Genomic DNA, 12,429 nt, shown 5'->3' with positions numbered 1-12,429 from the left:
AAGCTAACATTCGGTAAGCAAAATATTAGAATTTGGAGAAAAAAGTGCGATTCAAATACATGAAGTACAATTTTATTTCTAATAATTTGTCTCAATAAAAACAAATATCTGTACGTAAAAGTTAGCCACAGTAATAATATTATTTACACCTGAAGTACATAAAAATTATATTAATACTTTCACCTAAAATTTTCCAAATAAGATCAAAGCTAATCTCAAAAGCTGTTCCTAAATCAACGAAAAAAAAAAGAAATTAATCAAGCCAAGTCATCCACAGAAATTAAAACAGCTTCAGCTCCGTTTCCACCGAAATCTCCGCAGTTTCCATAAAAAAAAAAACCGGCACCTCTTCAAACCCCATTACCCCGAAGCGCGCGATTCTTTCAAAATATCTCAAGCTCTACAACTCAAACCAGACGAAAATCGTTCTCTGTACGAGCGCGCTGAGCGGAAGCGCCACCAGACGTCGAACAAAAAACTGAAAGCTCAGCCGTCGTTGGTGAAAATACAGCTCGCGTTATCAGACACGTTTCCGTAAAAAATATGTATCGCGTTCTTTATCGTGCGTGCGACAAGTTGTCTGTAAATCTCTCGACGATCCTCTCTCGCCTCTCGCTTGTTTCGACGTCGTCTTAATTTCGATATTGTATCGACTTGAGGGTACACCTGGTCTTGGAAAAGCTAGCATCCGAGGCTGATGGAGCTGAGAAGCAGGCAATTATGCCACGATGGCCTCGAGAAACTACCCTCTCATACTCCGACGAACGTCATACTGGCTTACAGAGGCGGTTGCTGAAAAGTCTGTTCGATTATTGGGAACGTCGACCCCAAGGATGATCGCGAGGATAACAGAGGAAGCGTTCGGCGAAGTGATTTCACTGTCAGCCTGTTGCATTTTTTTGCGGAGAAGGATATAGAGTTATACTTAAAAAAATGTTTCCCGCAAGCTCGCTTCTTTGTAGATGTTTGATAAGAAAAATTAACCCTCGGATGGCGAATACCGGGTCAAAAATGACCCAATACTAAACTCTAAATATATTATAATTAAAATAACAAACGTATTTATAATATAAAAAGAGGAGAGTCGAGAACTCTGTTTCGAATGCTGATTGACATCTGAAAGCTGGGTCAACTGTGACCCGGCAACCGCTGTTCGAAGGTTAATACACATTCTCATATCCGACAGAATAAAGTGTTGCATCGCGAAGGGAACAGTAATTCCTTTGCGTAAAAGTATAAGCACATCATATCGTGTTGAACATTCTTTTTTGCGCGAACGATACTGCGATGAGATTATTACAAACATAAATAAACCGTCGGAAGAGGAACAAAGAAGGAATTTCATCATCAACCAATTTAATTAATAAAAACAATTTGTCTTATTACTTCCCTGGGGTAGCTTCGTTCAAATTTGCTTCCCCCTGCTCCCTTTGTGCTCTCGATTTATTATTAATTTGAGAGAAACATGAAACCAACGCGTTTCAAGTTTCGTTAAATTTGATACAATCGTGAAACTATTGTATAATGATCTTTCTCCAAGTAATTACGGTCAGACAAATTAATTCTCTTCAGAATTCAGTGTTTTTTAAAATTCCTATAAATAATCATAAAACTTATACAGATTATTTATACAGTTACTGTATAATATTCTTCCTTGTCCATTTATTTTACAAAAGAAGAAATACGCGGTTGATTCGTCTGTCGCTAATTAACTTGAGAAAATGACGTACTAAAATTTTCCAAATTCTATATGGTTCCGGAAATGGGAAAGTCAACATCCCGAAAGATTCCGCCCGCAATTACCAGCTAAACGAGATCTGTCTATATTTAAACAGCCTCTCGATATTCACGAGCAAGTCGAACATTTACCCCGCGACCCCAGAACTTCTTATCAAGCCGAACAGCATCATCATAATTCGCGAATTCCGGCAAATTAATAAACTTCCTGATTAAATCTCGCGTCTCGAACGCACGAGCATCACGTGAAACTGGCGCAGCTAGTCCAAGTCGTCACTCCGAGGGAAGTTAACCGAGCCGGGACGAGCTGGTAATTAACTCCTTCCCGGTTCTTTTACACCTCGAACGACTTCTCTTTGCCCGTTCCCCTTTTCTTTTTCATCTTCTTCCCGGAGAAAATTCGTGGCATTCGTCGAAAGTTTCCGCTGGGGAATCGTGAAATGACTGACCGATTATTTACCGAAACGTGTCCCGACTGTCCCGAAGAGGGATTCCCCGTTTCTAAAGCGACTGAAAGTGTCGCTTTATCGGCCTGGGTATGTTGGAACTGTTGGAAGAATCACGCTTAAGGTTCGGTTCACCGGGTATCGTTCCTGATAGAAGTTTATTTCACCCGAGTCTCTTGTCGAACAGAGGCTTTGTAACACGCTCGCAGAAAGTTTGCGACATGTTCGCGACGGTGAATCCTACGGATAGTTATATCTCGTCAAGATATTTCGGTACATTTCGTGGAATAATGTACGGGATTTTAAAATGAAATTTAATGCTTATTAAAATGTACATTTGCAATTGCAGGCAAAAAATTGTTTATTCATACTCCTTTACATTCATCTGCACTCCTCGAATAGGGAAAAGAGCTTTTTTTAGCAATTAAATGTCATTTGGAAAGATAACAGAGTGATATAGAAGGAGGTCTGACCAATGGTAGACTTATACTACTAGCTTTGAAAAGAAATTCTCTCGTTCTTGCTTTCTCACATTCTCGACTTCTTCACGCTGTAAAAATATCCAATTATCACTACTTGAGTGAACTATTACTACCAATGCATCCTCTAAAATTATTTCCAAAAATTTGCAATTCCAAAAAAAGGAATAAAAAATTTTGCAGTTAAAAATACCCCCATTGAGATTATTCAATTCAGCATAATAAAAAACTTATTATTCTCGTCGTATAATGATGTGATTCCAGAATAAACAAATTCATTACCGAACTGGAATAAAGCAGAAATTGGTATTGCGTGAACGTGGAATAAAATATAATTCTCAAGTTTCAATTACGATGTTTCGTGAAATTGGCGTTGTATCAGCGTCGAATAGAATTTAGTTCTGAAAAGTTATTAATTACTACGATGTTGCCTGATCTTGTTTTCGATCTTGCGTAAGGGAATGCCGCTTTCAGCTTTCGAAAAGTTCTGCGGAAGTTTATCGCGACGACGCGATTGAAAATCAATGAGATTCGCTGGGCTAAACTAACGTGGATTCCACCGCGGAGAGTTTGAAGAGGGAAAAGATAATGCGGGAAAGTGTTTGCTATAACGATCGTGGAACAACCCCGCGAACATCCGCGGAAAACATCGAATCTATTTTCGAACGCATTCCATCAGCTTCCTCTATTAAAATTTTAGAACTTGCAGCAGAAATATTTGATCTCTTTCGACAATTGTAATTCACGAATTAATGGTTTCTTGAATATTGCATTTTACTACTGTTGTATGCACAATTTTCGTGAAATTTTCAATCGTATGGTTGAATTGGGAAAGTTCAATTCTGCATCATTTTATATTTCACAATAGTCGTATTATTGTTATTATTATTATCTTCTTGAGAGGCTTCAGAAAATTAATTTTGCTTCTTTCCTTGTTTAGGCATTGAAAGCCACATTTTCTCTTTCAATTTTCTATTCCACAACTATACCCGATAACTTTACAATTTTACGAATATTCGTCTTTAAGTATTGAAAGTGTAATATTATTTTCAACAGTACGTTAAATAACAATGCTTGGTAGTGTGAGTTTTTGGATGAAGCAGAGCATGAAAATTCTTGAAGTATGCGGTAAGTATAATTTCATAGAGGCGAGTGCCCTCTTCCAAGAAAAATAGAATCTCATTCCTTGAATTGATGAACGTCTTCGAGAATTTCCGGAATATGAGCCTGGCATCCCGTGCTCTCGCCCCACGAACAGCTTCCCAGAAATCCCTATTCCTGCATATAGATCGCATATTCATATAGATCCTTTGTCCTAACACCAATGTCCCCGCATTTTAAAGCATAGATATACTAGGTGGCCTACTGGGTAATCCACTGATAGTCTCAAATGAAACGATCCCCTCTGATCCTCTCTTCTTCCTTTTCCATCCCCTTCGTAAGCTTCTTCATATATCTAATCCAATTCTAATTACATAGCATTCGTACGTACAGAAATTATTTAATAAGTTTAACAATTATCCCTCTGTCTAATTTTCTATATGCATATGTGATGATAATATATGATTTTTTAGTAACTCCCTGTGTTACTGCTAATTATTTGTTGCTCTAAGGCTACGAGCCAGATAAATCGGTTTGGAATACTATTATGAGTAAAGAAAAATAAGTTAAATGAAATTCTACTGACTAATATTATAGAAACGTTTGGTGGTAGACAGAGAGTACACGAAAATTAATAACAACAGTTTATTAATTAAGATAATTCAATGCTAACACTGTACTCGTAATAACTAACACTTAACTCTTTAACTCTTAGCTCTACTAGATTCTCGATACTCTGTAATTAGCGCTCTCTAGTGCTCTCTCTCAATGACTCTCACTTTACGATATTTTGACTCATTCACCCTGTTTTATTCTTTCGTTCACTGATTCTCTCTTTCTCTATTTCCCTAGCTCTTTCACCCTTCACGAACATCCTCAAAACTGATCCAGTCACGTCCACCGAACTTTTCGACACTCACACACCCTTCGTTCACCCGATACTCTCGTGCTCTCACTCCAAACACTTACCATTCACACCTCTATCGCTTGGACCCAAATATTGCAGCTATCGGTTTTAACTAAACATTCACACGAGATGTACTCTTCGTTCGCACCTCTATCTTTCCAGTCCACACCTCTATCTTTCCAGTCCACACACTCATTACAATCATTCTACACTACACTACACTAACCACTCTGCACACCATCAGTGTTGATGTGTACTTGTATCCACTGAACATTGTAGACAATTCTTAATGGAAAAGAAATCCTCTTCTCAAACTGCTCTACATAACTTCACTTAAATTTATGAAAAACCTCACATTCAAGAAAAATTCTTCACAATTCACATTGAAAAAAAGATTCTCATCTCAAACTACTATACCAACCATTCTCCTCACCATGAGTATTGATAGGGCGCAGATTGTGTCCACTCTGTATTATCACAATTCGCAATAAAAAAGAGATCCTCGTCACAAATTACTATCCACCTCCACTCCTATTTAAAAAGAAACTCGCATTGAAGAAAAACCCTTCACATTGGAAAAAGATCCTCATCACAAATTACTATACAACTCTACTCATATTAAAAAAAAACTCAAATTAAAGAAAAACCTTTCACAATTCACATTAAAAGAAAAATCCTCATCACAAACTACTATACTAACCACCCTCCTCGCTATATTACCCAAGGTACAATACAAACACTCCTCGAACCCACCCAAACATCGTCCACCATAATTCCCTATCTCTCCAGCCAATAACCAAGTCCACGGATCGCCTTGGAAACGATTGTTCGCGGATGTAAAAAGGCGGCCGCGATCTCTTATCGGTCTACAGTGCCGCAAGCACCGCGCAAGATAATCAATCGGGGGAGAGCGAGAGGCGGAGGGTAAACGGGTATCTTATCAAAGTTGGCCCATCTTCGGTGAAACTTGCTCCCGTCGTAGGTGTGTACGGGTCCTGTGTTCCTCGCATTGGATGGAGTTTAAGGGGTGGCTCGAAGGGGGGTGAGGATTTCGAACGAGCGACAGAGATGAAGGTACGCGTCGAAGGGCGGTAACTTTCGCGTCTGTGTGCTTGCGGCTCTGCCACGAGGAACTTGCTCGATCAGAGTTACGAAGGAGAGCCACCAGGACCGGTGTTATATCGACGCTGCCTGTCGTTGGATATCTCTGGAGGAATGCTACGGACCTTCCTTCTGCCTCCTCCACTTTGTCACTCGCGAGAGAAAGGAGAGAGAAGCGAAACGCCCGTGGGTTATCGGCGACCCTCACCACTGCTCGGATCATCCCTGATGACTTTCAACCACTTCTGACGCCGCCTGGCAATTTTTCAACTGGAAAGATAAACCGACCGGGACGGTGCACCACGGAGCAACCGACAATGGGCGAAAGTAGGTTTCTGCGTTCCTTGGAATGAGAGCATTCGCGGGTTTAACCCGTTGTCTTGTGATCTGTTTACTGGCTCGTTCATACGAGCTACTATTACACACGAATAAGGAAATATTCATTTACCGATCGTCAGTTTTTCCCTGCCTGTTCTTTTCTAATACTAAATACTCGCTTTACGTTCAGTTCACGATTGTTGTTCCCAGATCATTTGAAATCAGAATAAAAGGAGTATATCTTGCAGACAGATTTTCCGGAATACAGAGTACGAGACGAGAGTGCAGTGAAAGAAGAGTGTTGAGAGAAGTTGAGGATTGCTTTCCAACTGGAATCGAAGAGCAGTCACTCGATCGAGTGGTCGACGCAGCGCGAGCTATAACACACTGGCTTATCATTCTAACCTACTGCCACAATGGACCGTCTATGAAGCTCTAGAGGTCTTATTATAGAACTCTGCACTAGAACTCTAGAACTCAAGATACCTACACTTCCAAACAAAAAAAAAAAAGAAAAATCTTCGAAACAGCAGAATTTAAAATTCTTCCTATATTTTATTACCAAAAAGCTTTCACAAAACATGGAACAAATATTTTCCAATTCTTCGTCCATCTCTACATTCAATCCCGCAATTTCTGCCATGCTAATCCTAACTAATTGAATATTTCATTAAACTTAACTATACGGCTGTAAAGGAGGATATCTCAAAATTGAGGAATATTTTCAAACAGAGGGGCGAGAAAAAGCAAAGGAGTTGACCGACGTTCAGACATTAGAGGACAGGGTGCGTCGTTCGAGACACAGCGAATTGCTGGTTTTAAAAGGTAACGCAGACGGTGCACGGCGGATAATAAAGGCTGAAGCCAGTAATCGTAAAGCAAGGATCAATGTTTCAGCGCGCACGGTTCTGCATCCAAGATGTACGTAAATGGAGACGCGAGGGTCTCGTATTTCAGGCAAACAAGAGTTCCACTCCAGCCACGCCTTTAACCGTGTTAATCATTGAGGGAGTCCCGTTAATCTTACGGGGCTCGACGCGATGCTAACGCTCGACGCGTGTCCTTTCTTTGATGTAAATTAGCCGCATACCTATATCGAATGGACACTATGTCGCAGGTATGGCAAGGACATTTCTGTTACACGTCATAGTAATTATGTCACGTCGAGTTTTTAGTGGTATCTTGGATCGTAACGTTTGCCTGACCATATACTGACTTGTTCTACTTGTTCTGTATACCAGGGAAAATTAGACTCTCTTAGTGAATTTAACGAGTAATTCAGTATCTACGGAATTTCAATGAAAAGTAACTCTACGAATAGAAGCTTCACTGGTACTGCTCTGTGAAATTAGATTTTTGTAAAAAATTTCATAGTTAGACAAAAGTTTGCATTGCAAGAATTTTCAGAAAAAATTAGAAATTTAGGAAAATTTTCATTACCCGAATCTACGAAGTAAACTGCTACTGATCTCTGCAATATTAATTGTAAATCCATAAAAACATTGTTTTTATAAACTACCTCATAAATTTATAAATATTTTCTGATTTTACTTTCAAGAATAAATATCCACTAATATTTCTTCTTCTCAAACTTATCAACAATTACCTGTATCCACGAAAAACAACCAAAAAATGCCTCATAGATTACAGTCATATCTCTAAACACGAAAACTCACACTCAAACATAAATGACGAATCAGTCCTGCACGATTTCCCAACTTTCCTTCGAATCATCTTATCACTGTTCCCCTAAGAAGAAGATCCAAGTGAAAAGCAACTCGGAAAGGCGATTACGTGGCAGAAATTCTCACATGAATGTACATAGTGGAACAACGAAGCGTATAACTCGTCGCGAGCGGATTAACATGGAAACAAAGTTAATAGGAACTTCGAGAAAATTATGGGAACGAATAGCGCGTCGCCTGGCCAGACTTACCGCCGTCGCACGTGATTAAAGGCGTGGCACGTTTGAAAAATCGTACTCGTTAGTCAAGAACGCGACTCGAGAGCGTACAGCCCCCCCACCACGAAAGAAAAAAAAAAAAGACGGGGCCAAAAGGCGAAAGAAACGAAGAAGAAAAGAAAGAAATAGAAAGGAATTAAAAAAATACATAACGTTTCCAACTTATCGAATAAATTTAACGAACCAGAGGCACGGGGGAAAGGCTCCTTGTTCGCGGGCTACGAGTTTACGTTCAGAGGAGCTTTCCTCATTATCGAAGCTTTCGGCGACGGGAAAGCGACGTTTAAGCGGCAACTTGACATCGTTCCTGCCGCGAGTAAATTACATCGAGCCTGGTGTTTTTAAAACGTGAGGATATTGTTGCTCCACTCTCGATTCGTGGCCCTTGCGACGGTTTCGAGTGCAAAGTGGACGGTTTTTACGTGGTGGCGAACCTCGAAACGTTCCACTTTCCTCGAGATTCGAGATGCAAACCCGCAGAATTTTCTTTGCCAAGGTATATACATGTATAATTTTTGTGTAACGATTGTATGTGTGAGAGATCACAGTGAGGTGGTTTATTGGTTATAATTTTAAATTTTTGAGGTGAATAAGTCGAAAATAAGTCCAGTGGAATCTCATTCTTCTCCTCGCCTATTTAATCATTCCTACATTTCCGTTCAATACTCTCAATGACGACCTCACATCACAACGAATATATTGAATAACTCTTCAAAAATAAGTCTAATGGAATCTTCCTACTTCTCACACATTCCATCATTCATACATTTCCATTCGTTGCCCTCAATAATCACATTACATCACAACGAATATCTTGTACAAGTCCTCAAAAATATATCCAGTGAAATCTCTTTCCATCATTCATACATTTCCATTCATTACCCTCAATGAGGACTTCACATCACAACGAACTCCTTCCAAGAGCCACAAAATCCAGAATTACTTTCTTTGCTTCCTCGTCAACCAAAAATTAGCCACCACATTCGCAAAAAGTTCCTCAAAAAGCAACAAGACTTTAATCTACGTTCACTATTTCCTCATTGGCTCATTTTCAAACGAACGAAATCTCATAGACGCGAACAGGACGCTCTGGGCGTCCAGCGACGTCCGATGTCCCTGTTTCCTTAATATTCGCCTCCACCTTCCGTTTCCTTGCCACTCTCGAATACTTTCAAGCGTAATACCCCGCGGGATTAATCCACGATTTCCAAGCGAGCGTAAACGACGCCCGGGCGAAATGAAAAGCATCGAGAACACGCTGAAAGGGGGATAATCCCTGCTCGTCCTAATTAGATCACCGAGCGACGTCTACCAGCTGATCCAAAGTTCCCCAACAACCATACTTGATAAGAAAGCAGCGGTGGAAAGTTCTTCTTTGCCCTTCTGAAATCTCAACCAGTCGTCTGAAATTTTCCACCGTGATTTATGCAATACCTTTTCATACATGATCAACGATCGATCGATTTCTCGTTCACCTAAATGCTCCATTCACCCGATTCTACTCCTAAAAATAAAACTGAAACTAATACATCCTTCGTCTAAATCGAACAGTGAGCATGCATGAGGGACCATTAAAAAGACTGCACGATCGAAAGTTCGAAGTTATCTCTTTCGTGGCCGAATAGCCGAGTCTGATCGAACTTTGCAAATAGGGGAGCTTCATTTGCCTCCTTCCATCCGAGTTTCTTTGAATTCCACTTGCCCCGTGACAATGACTTAAGTTTCATTCCTTTCGGATAGTTCGCGCAGTCTCGCGTACTTCCTCCCTCCCCTCCACTTCGCTCTGTCCTCTCCTCCACGCCCTGTAATTTACGCTTATCGACCACACAGCGATCCGCTCTTTTTCGACGTCCACGCGAAAGAATAAGAGACAGTTAAAAATTCCATTAACCTGTCAGGAAAATTGTCCCATTTTACCGGTGGTTCCCTCGACGGCCTTTTGTTTCTGTTATTGTTACTGTTATGAGCGTACGGTACATTTCGCTGGGAACTTGGACTCGATTAGAGAAAAGAAAAAAAAAACGAATAGGAACTCGTTATTCCTTCAAAAGAGAGAGGTACTGATTTATTAAAGGTTTACGTTTATTTAGAGACCAAAGAAACAGAGTGAAATTTCAGGATATTTTTTTTCCGATATGGATAGAAATTAACGTGAATTCTCAAATAGAAGGATAGAAATAAAACGAGAGGAGACGAACAGAAAATTATGTCGATACCGTCACTGGAAGCGATTAAGTGGTTCCGAACGGTCGTTGAACCGATTCAGAATCTCATCGGTGTAATCAACGTCTTCGCTAAGTGACGTAGTGCTGTAATATCAAAAGAAAAACGTAATAAAGCAACCAGCCGATTCCCCCGGGGAGCTGACCCTCGCTGGGAAAGTAAGAAATTTGCGAAGGTATTTAGCTCGTGCTAACTAGCAGCTAGGGAAAATTATGATACATTAATTATGCCGCTTCGAAACGTGGTTTATCGATCGAAAACTTCCAAAGAATTACCATGACAGATTCGGCGCTTCGTAGATCCCTGATCGAAGCCTAAGCACACGCGAATAAATTATTTCGTATGGATGTAGCCAAGAATAATTGACACGAGGAAATTTAAATAACCAATTCAATTTATTTCATATATATGAAAATTACTTTACGGGAAAATGGAGAAAATTCGACAAAACATCGAAACAATTGGACAAATTTTCGGTTAAATGAAAATTGAAAATGGTGAAATAGAATTGAACGTTTTGATTATTTCAAAGGAAAATCCTTTATCTTTCGTGGATCAGAATTTGGTCTAAGAAATTGTTGGTCTTGAAATTGAAGGAAAAAATTCGCCCAGATTATACTCTAGTGATAGCATCGTGTAATATACAACCCGATGTGCAGAAAGATAGCCTGCAACGACCATTCGACTTAAATAAATGAAGGTTATTCTTGAAGTGCCCCTAGATGGTAGTTTCCAACAACATAACCTGCATTTTTATAAACAAACGTTTTATGAAACAGTCACCCATTATACCTAAACATCTAGATTGCACACCAAGGAAGAATAACATGCAAATGTAAATTCTTCCAACTCTATTTCTCAAGTTACAAGGAACTAAATAAGTGAATCGACACTTGTGTCCGCCATCTTGTCGTCTCTGAAGGCCTAGACAATTACAGAACTTACCGAAGATCTAATTTCCTTGCCAATAAAAGTTGAAACTATTTTCTAAAACTTAAAAGAAACATTTGGAAATACAGTCACAATTTCTTCTCGTTAAATTTTATTTAATTTCTCTCATGAATAGTATAAAAATACAATTTTATGCTGCACGCATTAACCTCTTTTGTTGCCAAAAGAATTCGTACCAGGAATATGACAAATACAATAATTTCTCCTCGTTAAACTTAACTTCACGACAACACCAAAATTCTCCACAACATCGCACACCTCGTCACAGCAAAACCTCCCCTATAAGAAACTTCCTTTCTTCCTCCAGGAGCCTAAGTACCATAAAATCCCCTTTTCCAAAATACACCACCTGCCCAGGGAACATTTTGCACATCAGCATAACGCGACAATAACCATTTCACCGTGGGGGTAAAAGAAACCTGTCGCAGCAGATTATCAGTTCAGTCGTTGTAGAAAAAGAGGCACGGTTGATTCCGGATTGATAAGAGAGGGAGTGTAGTAGGTTCGACGGGTGAATTAAGGCAACCAGGCGCGTAGCTGGCGTACATATGGAAGGACGGTGGATGAGTTTGCGATTAAACGCGATTATAATTAAGGATAATGGAGTTTCAACGTGAGAGTTCCCGTCGACTCGAGTCCCTTCGCAGCTGGCGCTTGTTATATCGAGTTCCTGTCGTCAGACAGCACACATGACCACCCCTCGAAAATGCTTTTGGTCATCTAGTTCCTCCGCGTCCACTTACAAAACGCCGCCTCCCTTCGCAGGTTTTTCGTGCTTAATTTTACTGAGAAACTGAGCTTCGTGCTCGTCTTAGGAACGTGAACTTACTATCGGCAAATGCTGAATGTGAGTTACACTTAAAAATTTATAAAAAAAAATGACTAAAATGTAAAAATAAATCCTCCTTTGAAACAATTTAAACTGTGCTTTGAATATTTCACTCTGTACGAAAATATTTGAAAAAATTCAAGAAAAATACCCGCAAAAAAAATTATCTTTTCAAAGGAGGATGTTTAAAAGAAGGCCAATTTTGGCATACGCATCCTAAGTAACGAAAAATGTAATTGTCATTTTTTCCGGAAATGATGGGAAAGTTATGAGAAATGCGGTTCAAGGTAAGACTATGACCATACTTATACCTTATATTCCGTCTCGTTTTCTTCGGACGATGGTCTGTTCGTAAATTAACCACTTAGAAACTC

Source organism: Habropoda laboriosa, unplaced genomic scaffold, assembly GCF_001263275.1.
Source record: "Habropoda laboriosa isolate 0110345459 unplaced genomic scaffold, ASM126327v1 scaffold72, whole genome shotgun sequence".
NCBI lineage: Eukaryota > Metazoa > Arthropoda > Insecta > Hymenoptera > Apidae > Habropoda > Habropoda laboriosa.
The sequence above is the reverse complement of the archived record's forward strand: the minus strand, read 5'-3'. Positions refer to the sequence as shown.